General features: G+C 40.9%; 1 pseudogene; it reads left to right on the top strand.

Moving 5' to 3' along the window:
- The window catches only part of LOC121943452 (uncharacterized), a 43762-nt pseudogene extending 32489 nt beyond the window's left edge, over positions 1-11273 (top strand).
- The last annotated feature ends 484 nt before the right edge of the window (positions 11274-11757 follow it).

Raw genomic sequence — 11757 nt, forward strand, 5'->3', positions numbered from 1 at the left:
TTTTGTACATTGCTTCATCTCAGTTGTCAGATTCTATTTTACTGACAGCACAATGTAGTGAACAAATACATAATTCCAGAATTTTGCCTTTTTGGAGGTATTTTTTCCTACTCAGTTACACAGACACCATCATATTTGATGATTCTCTAGCAATGTATCAAGTGTTGCAGGATTGCAGTATCACACAATCGCTGTATCGTGATCATTATTGCGGGAAACATATGGTTATCATATTGTGAGTTACTCTGTGATTCCCAGCCCTAGTTTGGGTTAGCGTTGTTCCGATTACAGAAAATCCTATGCTGCAAGATATTTTACACAAAGTGTGCTTTAAACACAAAGACCCTTTTCTGTTGCAATGTCATAATGCCCCCTGTGCACAAAGCAAGTCTCTTAAAGTAACGCTGTTCCAAATTTGTTTTGAAGGAACTTGAGTGTGACCTCCTCCCCGTCCGACACATTCGAGGTGAAATGAAGCAGTAACTGTGAGCCAGCACTTATCGCCTAACATCCGTGTTAGATCTCACTCACGCTCTTGTGGCTTAATGGGAGCCATGACTCAAAACGTTGTTGAAAACTATCTAGTTAGAGTGAAGGCTGTCTTGCCTTGGTTTGGAGGTATCAAAAATACGTCTGTATGCTTTCGGCCATGCATGCTGTGTTATGATATTGTCCATTTTGTTGACTGATTCTGAAAAGGCAGGCTTTGCATGTTATAGGCTTAAAAACTGTAGATTTTTACCACAGACTGATGGACTGAATCACTGTGAAATCATGCTAATAATAACAGACACTTTCTGCTAGAACACTGGCAACTGTTTTGAATTGCGGAGATATGTAAAATTGTCAAACTTGTTTATTTCTGTTGTCATTTTTAGCTGTAACTGTGATGTTTGAAGATACAGAGTTAAACACAGTGGTCCAGCTATCTGACATTTCTGCTGTGCTTGTTTTATGTACTGTGTTGCTTTGTTAGCATCTTAAATAAACCAAATCTACCAGCACAGAAGCTCAGCAATGTGTATGTGGAAGGGGGCCGCAGCAAAGTGGATCTTTTAGCCATCCAAAAAATCAATTTTTTAATGTACACTATATTTGAATATGTTCAACTGCTTTACCTTTCACAATAGCAGATAGAGGCAGCAGTTGATCAGAGTCTGGTGGCTTTGAGACAACAGTTTAAATTCCCCATCTGAAAGGTATGACAGCAAGGTAAAGGGGTGAAAATATTGTCAGCATACTGTAGTCTTAAACTGATACTGATTTTTTAGGTGGGCTTTTTTAGATTATTTTTTAGATAGATTTTTTAAAAAGCAGTGTTTGCTCAGTGCCATTTGATTATATGTACGTGACGCTGAGGTTTTGAACGTGGAAGTTATTCCAAATGAACATTGTGATTCAGTCTATCAGTCTATCTAACCTTGATGTCACCCATTGGCTTGTGGACCAATTTGAAGCCTCAAGATTGGCATTTTTGCTGCCACCATCTTGAGTTTTTTGGAAGCAGAGGTAACTGTATTTGGATGTAAGGCTTGAGCTGTGGAGGAGCGAGGGGTGCATCTGATTAACAGACCGTAGAGACTCGTCATCTGTCACTCAAGCAGCCCCACCCTTAAATTTTTCAAAATGTGTGCCTTAGGAAAAATGTAAACAGGTGAGTAATAAAAAAAAAAAAACACCCCATGTTGTCTTTAAAATTAGGTATCGAGACAAAAACCATTTTTGTACCAGGCCGTAAACATGTTTATTTTTGCTGTAATGTTGGGCATTTTAACATGGGGGTCTATGAAGATTTACTCTGTGTTGGAGCCAGCCTCAAGTGGCCATTCAGTGAAGAGCAGTTTTTAGCACTATGAAGCTGGCTGTATTTTTTAGCGTCAGAGGTTGCAGCTTGTTTTATAATAACTCAAACATTTATAAGCCATTATAAACCTGAGATTTTGCAGTACAAAGCCTCTAAAAAAAAGGCTTCATTGTCATGTCACACCTATCAAAGAATGCCTCATTAAACATACAAGCATCTATTAGTTCAAGTCTTTTTATACCTGTGTAGTTATAAAAGTTATGAACCCTCATTTGGATCAGCTAAGCTCTGTGTGAATCAAAAACTGAGCAAGAGTAATTTAGTCAAGGTAATTAATTTGGATTCTCATTCGGTGGTAAATTGGCAGTGTCTTTTGTTACACAGATTTTTCTGCATCGGCCCTGCCAACAATCTAAGAAATATGGCTCCAAATCACTCTGTCAATGAATTTTGTGCAGCTACTAGCCAACAAAACCTCAAGACTTGCTTTTTCTTTTTTTTTTAACACCCCACTATTACCTTAACTACTGCTTTCATATCATCCAAATGCTGTGGAATGAGAGCAGGGCTTATCGCAGCATATTCATTGAATATAACGTTATCATTTAAGCTAGTTATTACAATTATATAAACAAATATGGAAAATAAAATGTTCCGTCTTCCGATGTTATTCAAACATTTTAGTTTGTAAGAGTCTTTAGAGAGGTGATTCTCTGGTAAGTGGAGCATAATTACCTCCAATTTGCAGCTTACAGTTTTATGAACTGAGCATGATTCAGAGGGGTATGAAGCAAGCTCTCATACTCTGCTCTCTGCTTGAATCACATTTCAGACCTTAGAATAGAAAAGTCAAATAAAAAGAAAAAATATAGAATTCTTCTGCACAATCAGAGCATCCCGGTTATTGAGTAATGATGGTAAATTCAATTTATCCATAATAATTTTAGCCTCTTTGGCTTTTTGGTCCATGTAATGATATTTCTTTGAGGCAAAGAGACATAATAAATGCACCATTACTTTTAACTTGAAATAATGGATGATATGCCACGTGTATGCATATTGGTTCATTTATTTGCCACTTTTTACAAGCCACTCTGTGAGTCAAAGTTTTTCTTATGATCATACTTTAAAAAAAAGTTCTCTTCAGTTCATTACCTGAATAAAATGTAAGTTTTAAAAGAACTAAGAAAAATACTAAACTTTTGCAATGGATGCAACTGTGAAAAAAAATCCCAAAGAGGATGGGCTATAGTTTGTCTTATGTCTTTAAACATCATAAAATGCTATATTTAGGTATCACTACAGGCTTATACATGAAAGATTTACAATAAATCTTTAATTTATACTTTGTTTAGACTAAAAGTCTGTTTATGACCTTTTGACTGTCCCCTATTCCACCTCCCAACCCTTCAGATGTGGTGACCAGTCACCCTCTCCATTCCACGCACCCTGTTAAAAACTATATAAAATACTGGTCCTAAGCACAGACTGTATCATGGATGTATTAAGAAGGTCTGGATACAGCACGGAGGTGGGGCCCTGTTCAATGCTACGAGAGTTGCTCAGAAGTGCAAAAAGCAAAAACAAAGCTCTATTTCTGCGATATAAAAGTACCCGAATCTTTGGCATTACCGTGCCCATGAGGCTTCCACACTGGAGACTTACGGCTGCAGAGCACGGCCGAGTGTGCCCAAGAGGGCAACTTCCGCCGGCAGAGCAACTAACTTTAGCACATCGCTAGCTTGAATGGCGGTCTAAGAAATGTTACTGGTGTTTCAGCGGGAACTCCCTCCCTCCGTCTGTGTGATGGGCAGGGGGAGAGGTGGCACAGCTTTCGGCCCGATCCGGCGGGAGTGGTTTTGAGTCCGTTCAGATCTGCCACTCTGACTCTGCTTCCTCTCTCTTTCTTTCTTTTCTATTACTGCCTTCTGGCATTCATATTTAAGTTGTAATTGCTCATCAATGACTCTAGGATCCTCATTGAGTGCTTATCTGTTTTTACTGTTCACCACCTTGGTTCTGTTGAACTGCACTACACTAATCCCGTTGTCTCTCCGGAGCATTCCTGCTCCCTTGTTTCCGAGTTTTCCCGGATCCTGGCCGGAACCCTGGCTGTGCCTGATCGTTGTGCTATCTGTGCTGGCGCTGTGGCCCTGCCTTTGGTTGTGCTCGTGCTGTGACTGCACTGATACTGTACCCCCCGCTCGCCCTGATCATGCTCTTGGTCCTGCTTGCGCCGATGCTGTGATCATGCCTTTGGACACCTCCGTATCAATATATGCATGAGACTCTTATTAACACCCACAATATCATCATAGAGTGCATTTGATAATTTCACACCTATCGTTATTGTATTATGACATGCGTCTGTTTCCATTATTGCTGTGCCTCTCTCCCCCTCTTTCCTTTTTGCCACAATTGTACTTCATTTGCTATTTACGACATCTATTGCACGTCTGTCTGAGCTGGAAGAGGGATCCCTCATCATCCTCTGCAGCTCTTCCTGAAGTTTCTTCCTTTTTTTCCCCCGTTACAGGGATTCTTTTTCGGGAGTTTTTCCTTGGGTGATGTGAGGGTCTAAGGGCAGAGGGATGTCGTACACTGTAAAGTCCTCTGAGGCAAACCACGTTTTGTGATAATGGGCTCTATAAAAAAAATTTACTTGACTTGAATCGACTAACTCTTCCACTACAGAGATCGCTACTGCGCAGACTCTGGTGCAGAATGATGTCACGTGCAAGATGACAGTGGCACTATCCAGGATATCCAGCGGGAGTAAGTGGGGACACAGCATTCATCTTTTAGTCTATATTCCTAAAATGCGGTATAGTCTCCTATGTGGTACAATCAGATCTTCCCTGTCCCCTGAGACACTGAAAACCTGTCTAAAGACACGTCTTTTCATTAGTCTTTTAACCACCATTAAAATGACATGTCTTGCCACACTACTTGAATTTATATTGCTGTTTGTGCAATGCCATTTTTGTGTTATGGTGATGATGTCATGATATTGTGTGTGTATATATATATATATATATATATATATAGCATAAATATGATAGTGTATGGTCTAACTGATTTTACTTACTTTTCCCTATTTGTGATCATTTTTATTAGATCACGCCTCCAATTTATTTTAACTCCTTTTGAAGCACTTTGGTCAACATTTGCTGTTCTTAAATGTGCTCCATAAATAAATGTAACTTGACTTGACTTTATTACTACAATGACAGCATTATCCCACATATGTAATTTATACATAGTTTTACATGACATTTAACTGGACACTGGTTGTCATGACAGCAGTTGCCAGACCTGAGGCCAGATGCTTAAAACAAGTAGAACCATGTGCACACACAGAAATATGCATGAACATTTGTCACATTTACAAAGCTGTGCCGTTTTTACATCTCAGTCTTTATGGAATTGGGCACACAATCTCCACTCCGACAGCAAACTTTAAATGGATTTTGTGACGCCGTCAATCACCTGTTTGCATCTGTGTGCTCCACCACTTAATACATCTGTCAGTGAAAAGAACAGCAAAGAAGAAATGATTGTGCCACTGGTGGGGTTTCTTCGACAGGGAAATTACACAAGACTGACTATTTATAGTGCCTGTACCATTAATTCATCACCAGGATGCCATCAACAACTTTGATATCTCAATCATAATTGTCACACATCAGAAATATGAAAAATGGTTCATCAGTGGCACTCATGTCAAAGAGACTTCACAAAGTACTTCAACTACAAATTGCATCACAATGGAGGATAAAATCAAAAGATCAGTAACAAAGGGGAATTTATAAAAAGGGAAGTTTATAAAAAGCTCCTCCTATCAACATTTTATAGATTGCCGTGTAGACTGCAAAAATAATAACATGATCAACTTACAAACTTACTGTAAGATTACATCTCTCACATTATATTTCATCTCTAACTCAACATATCACCATGGGCACACTAGGGCTGCCCAATATAACATTTCAGCATCGAGACTGGGATGTACACAAGCAAAGTAGTCACATTGCAGGACATAAAATGTCAAGTAAGTCAAATTAACACATACGCATCCAGCTACAACTTTTTTTTTTTTTTTTTTTGCTGCTTGACACAAATGGAAAATCTGATAAACAATGAAAGCATGCCCCACTAGTCAAACAAACCTAAAAAAATAAAATAAAAATGAACGAGGAACAGGAAGAAAGCGACATAAAGGAGCATTATTAATATCATGACATGATAGATTGTTGACTTTTTTAATACAGTGGTGTGATGCTGAGTTAACCAGCGCATTGAAATACTCAATTTCCCTCTTCTCTCCCTCAGAAAAATCTTTCAATTAAAAAGTTATATTTCATCACTTATTCTAATCTTTATTTTCTATGCAGATGCACTCCCCCACCAATTCACCACAAGAATTCTAATGATAAATTATTTCCAAATAAGTCTATTCATGTCATTTGGTGAAGATTCTGCCTGTGAAATGGCAGTTTTGGACAGAGGAAAAGAGGATCACCTCATCAAGTTATTTACACCAGTTTATTTAAGGAACAGCCATGTCTGTGAGACACATGCCTTAAGTATATTTCAACATTATTGACGATTACGTTTCACGATGTCAGACCTAGGGGTGCCACTGTTACGAGAAGAAGATGAAAATACAACACTGTAGTGAATATTACGTGTTAAAATGTTGGAATGGGTGCTGCCACAATGACGAAAGTATCCTTTTGGTAATTGGTGCAGATAGGACATTTTACACACTATCGTTATCTGTGGTGCTTGGCTCTGATAGTGGCCGAAGGCTGTGCAGTCTCCAACAGTAACGCAAGGACGTACATCCCCAACCGGAGCTAAAGAGGAAAGGATTGTGTTAAATCAAGAGAAAAGGAGCTCTAGAGAAATGCGCTCCCATCTACTATTTGACTGCATTGAGGTGTACTGTTCTTCATTTCAACATGTTTTAGATGAATTTTTGGGCTGAACTGCAGCAACAGGGACAGCTCATGCCAGCTCTATAAAGCAAAAATCAAAGCCAATGAAAGTCTGGGACTGGGTATATGCCAGCCACTTTCAGTTTTAAATTAAAAGGTCCTCTTTTCAAATTAAAAGCCCTCTAGCATATTTATACACAGTCCAGCCATATACTAGGTTTTGACCTTGTTTTTTTTCATATAGGTATATGTATTGCAGAACAAAAAAAAACTGCAAAGTCAGTTTTTCAAATATAGTGCAGCCCTACTGCAAACTTCACTTCACATTAATCTTTTGGTGAAACCAGTTTATAAGTGAGACAGGGCATATGCATGTTTTTTTTGCTTACACATTGTTTATACATCTCACCCCAGGAGTGCAGTCCTCCTAGTGAGTAAAAAACATAACTGCCTCCAAAAAACAGAGCTTGTAACAAAATGTTTCTCAGCCAGATTCGATTCACTTGACCACAGAGTGGATGTGAGAGTTCCTACTTGAAACGAGTAGCTTTAAATTAGGTATGTTACATAAAGACAAGTGTGTGTGTGTGTGTGTGTGTGTGCGTGTGTGTGTGTGTGTGTGTGCGCGCGCAGATTTGACAGCCCTCCCCTGAAACAGAGCAGCCAACAGGGCTGTAGAAAGGGAAACGAAAAATGTCAAGTTATAGATCTTTGGTTTAACGGGCTGTTCGGCTGAAGCCTTCAGAGAATCACACACTGATATTTGTGAGCTGCCTCTCTCTGTAAAACTGGCTCTGCCTCGCGGGTGACCTTCCAAGGTCTATTTTTGTCAGCTAAAGACTGTCATTATTAATGCCTTTTGCTTTACATTGCGTCTGCCGCAGCAGTCGTGCTTGGATAGAGACATGTACACAACAGCGGGGCTGTGATGATCGCAGTGAATCCGACCAGTATCCATGGAGGAGCTGATGGATTGTCAGGTTTCCACACACATCCCTGTTCAGAGACGAGGTGGAGGTGCCGCCCTATCAGAGCGTGCTTCAGCGCCTCCAGCTCCCACTTGATTGCCTGACATTCTTTATCAACAGTCAAGTAATTCTGTTCCCTTGGCAACAGTTTCCTGCTGATACAAAGAATCAGGTATCACCTTGAAAGTTTAAGAGTGTGGTTGGCAGATTCAGTGCTTTTATTTGCGTGCAGCTGCACCATCGTTTTCAGGAGGAAACTAGGGGTTTAGTTTTCAAGTTTAAGCTTTTTTATTTTCATTCCCTTCTTGCACTGCCCTACATCTGGGTCATGACATTCTTCTATATATCCCTCTTTACCACCTCTGATGGGTCACTGCAGAGCTTCTGCACAGGGTTTTACTGTACAGCTATATCTGGCCTTTTTCAGAGGAAGGTCTAAATCTCAATTACTCTCAAACAGCATGGGTTATAGCATGACTGTAATTTAATTTACATGTTATAATTTACAGAACTGAGGCGACTGTGATAAGGCTCTCTCAAGCGGCCTGGGTGTAAGATTTCAGGGACATTTTTTTCCTTTTTGACCTTTCGGGGATTGTGATAGGGGATCACACAATGTAATTCAAATTATGCTATTAACTCCCCGACTGGCACTGACATGCATCTGCTCGGAATTAAATGGAACAATGTTATATTCACTTTAGCAGCACCTCATCAGCACACTGTTAGTTTCCTGTAATATTTCATCTATTTTCTGGAGAACACTGTGAGTCTTCTTAGGCGCATACTATATGCTGGTTAATGTTTTCTCATAAATCCTTCTTTGCTTGTAAGTTTGATTTTTAATTGACTAATATCTGTTTTGCTGGATTGCTTTCTGGTGACTTTATGTCAACTTCAATCGGTGCGTTTGTTGGTAGCATTTGGCTTTTCTTGAACTAATAATTAGACAGCTTGTCACACAAACTAAAAGAGAAATAAAAACATGCCACTGTCAATCAGAAGCACTATGAAGTTAGATTTACTGGATTTATTTAAAAAGTCTTTTGAAGCGTGAACCTGGAGGACATTACTCGCTATTTCAGGAGTGTGTGTGAATTGAGTTTAATTGTACCATTTCTGTCAATCATTCTGGCAGATTGGATAATTGAGGATGTGAACTGTTTAATTTCCAACATGGGCTTCACTTAGATGCAGTAATAACACAAAACTGTTTGTGTGTAAACATATATTTTATGCTAGTTAACATACTGCAGTGCTACATTTGACAGTGCCTGAAGAACAAGAGTCTGAGTGGGTGATTTTCTTATCTTTGCCCCAGAGTCCCTTCTCTCTGGCATTGTCTCATGTCAAAGATTAGCATGTGCCAAATATTATAGGGAGAGACAAACTCGCCAACGGAAGGAAGATCTGAACATCAAAACTGGCTCTTATGGCCCAGTAATCATCACGGGTGAAAGGTTTTACAACATTCACTTATACGGCCACACTTCAGGCTCACTCATGTGCACAGAGTGAGCAGTGAAAACTTTGTAGGAACTGTCAAAACACAGGAAATGTGGGGAGACACACAGCCATGTTTTTTTTTTTTTTTAGGTCTGTAGCCTTTTGAGAATGACTCAGGCCAAAGCAGGATGTTTGTGCTCATTTGTAAGAAAATCCAACACCAAGAGGGAGGTAGAATATTTATTCTTTTCCAATAACTCTGTCCATGAATGCAACTGCATCCTCATCACAAACTATTCTAAATGACTGTACTTAATTCAGCTACAACAACAACAACAACAACATAGCTAATGTGGCTTGCTTTGATATTGTGACTGCTGTTAGTCAACCAATTAACTGTGAGATAAATGTTGTACAAATACATTTGGATTGCTTTGGAGTGAAGAGCAAATTCAAGATACTGTTGTACACATTTATAATGAATGAATTATTACTCATTGAAATGTATTATGGACTATATTACTCATTAGAGGAAGAACCCCAGCAAGCTACAGATTCACCCAGAGTCATACCCCCAGGGGAGCCCGAGGGGTATGATCCCCAATAGGATGGACCCAGTGATGACGATCTTGGATTAGCGACAACAACTGCAAAATGCATTTGCAGAAAGGTTTGCAAGAATGAGCGCTGGCTTAAAATCCGTTAGGCTTAGAGCGCAACGCAGCACAAAGAAGTCACTTCTAGTGAGACATAGGAGGAGCCCGGCGCAGAGATACTACACAGTGCCTAGAGCCTCCAAGCACTAAATTCTCTGGGTCCAGGCAGCATTGTCCAGCAGCAGCGGATCAAGTGGCCAGCAGCAAGCCAGCATAGAGTCTGGCACCAGTTCGATGACTATGAGGCGAGAATTATCGTGGCCTCAGCAGAGGGCGACGCAGACAAACAGCTGCAGGCGATGACCACCATCATCATCAGTTTTTCTACAGCGAGGTTTGGTGTTGAAGAGGGTAAGATCAGCAGACCAAGTTACACCATGAACCAAAGGGCAGAACAGATCCACCTGCTCCGGCAAGAGCCCTGAGCTCTTCCTAGGCAGTTCTAGAGAGCAACTGAGGAGGAGAAACCACCACTTGCTGAGCTTCGTCACATAATAAGGAAGAGGCTTGTGACCCTGCGCAGAGCAGAGTGGCACAGAACACACTGGAGTTGTCACACAGCTCGTCAGGGAGGCTCGCGAAGGGAAGGGAGACCATGTGGCGCTTTGGCTTGACCTGGCCAATCCATATGGCTCCATTTCCCACAAACTCATTGAGACAACCCTGGATCGTCACTATGTACCCAGTAAGATCAAAGACCTCATCCTGAACTACTACGGGAAGTTCAGGCTTAGAGTCACTGCTGGGAGCTCAACATCAGAATGGCATCGGCTTGAAAAAGGGATTATAACTGGTTGCACTATCTCAGTTACCCTTTGCCCTCACCATGAGCATCGCGGTTAAGGCAGCAGAGGTTGAGTGCAGAGGCCCCCTGTCCAAATGTGACATCCAACAGAGCCTTTATGGACGATGTTACTGTCACCACACCATCAGTGCCAAGAGGTCAGTGGATACTCCAGGGCCTGGAAAAACTCCTATCCTGGGAAAGGATGAGTTTCAAGCCTGCCAAGTCCAGGTTCATGGTGCTAAAGAGGGGGAAAATGGTGGACAAGTTTTGCCTCCAGGTGGATGGTATTGCAATCCCATCCATCACCGAGAAACCAGTCAAGAGCCTTGGCAAAGTCTTTGACTGCAGGCTCAGGGATGCAAAAGCCATCCAAAACACCATCAAGGAGCTTGAGTCTTGGCTTACCACCGTCGAGAAGTCTGGCCTTGCGGGCCGGTATAAGGCCTGAATAGACAACACGGCATCTTACTTTGAGTCCTCTAGCCTCTTATGGTATATGAGGTATCCGTGTTAATGGTGGTAACCATGGAGAAGAAGGTCAGCAAAGAGGGTATACTCTTACCGGACTCCAAGGACTTTGGCCCAAGAGGAGTGATCCCTGGGCCAGTGCTGGTGGGATACAAGCCAGTGTCTGATCAACCCTGGCTGGGTCACCTGAGCGAGGTTGTATGATGCTGAAAGACCCTAAGTACCCTGTGACCTCAAAAAAATCACTAATGATGTGTCCCAGCGTATCCAAATGTGTCTTTGAAGCATTATTATCACTTGGACTTTTCTTGACAGGGCCCATTGAATAAGAAAATAGTATATAATACAAAGGTTAAACTAGTATTTAAAGGAGCAGTGTGTAGGATTTAGGGGAATTTAGTGGCATCTAGTGGTAAGGATGGCAGAATGCAACCAGCTGAAATTTCTCGCATGTGTTGTGTGGGAACGATTATCTGGAGAGGTCTCTTTCACTTCAAAACAAACACAGTCAAAGTGCTGAAACAAAAGAGCTACAACACAGATGGCTCTTTCTAGAGCCAGTGTTCGGTTTGTCCGTTCTGGGCTACTGTAGAAACATGGTGGTGCAACATGGTGATCTTAGTTTTTCTAGGTAGCATTAAGTTATTAAGTTGTGTTGAAGTTAAAAGCTTTGTTCCTTTTTCATTTC

The sequence above is a fragment of the Plectropomus leopardus genome, chromosome 6 (assembly GCF_026936395.1).
Source record: "Plectropomus leopardus strain MGB_pleo_1.0 chromosome 6, ASM2693639v1, whole genome shotgun sequence".
Classification (NCBI taxonomy): domain Eukaryota; kingdom Metazoa; phylum Chordata; class Actinopteri; order Perciformes; family Serranidae; genus Plectropomus; species Plectropomus leopardus.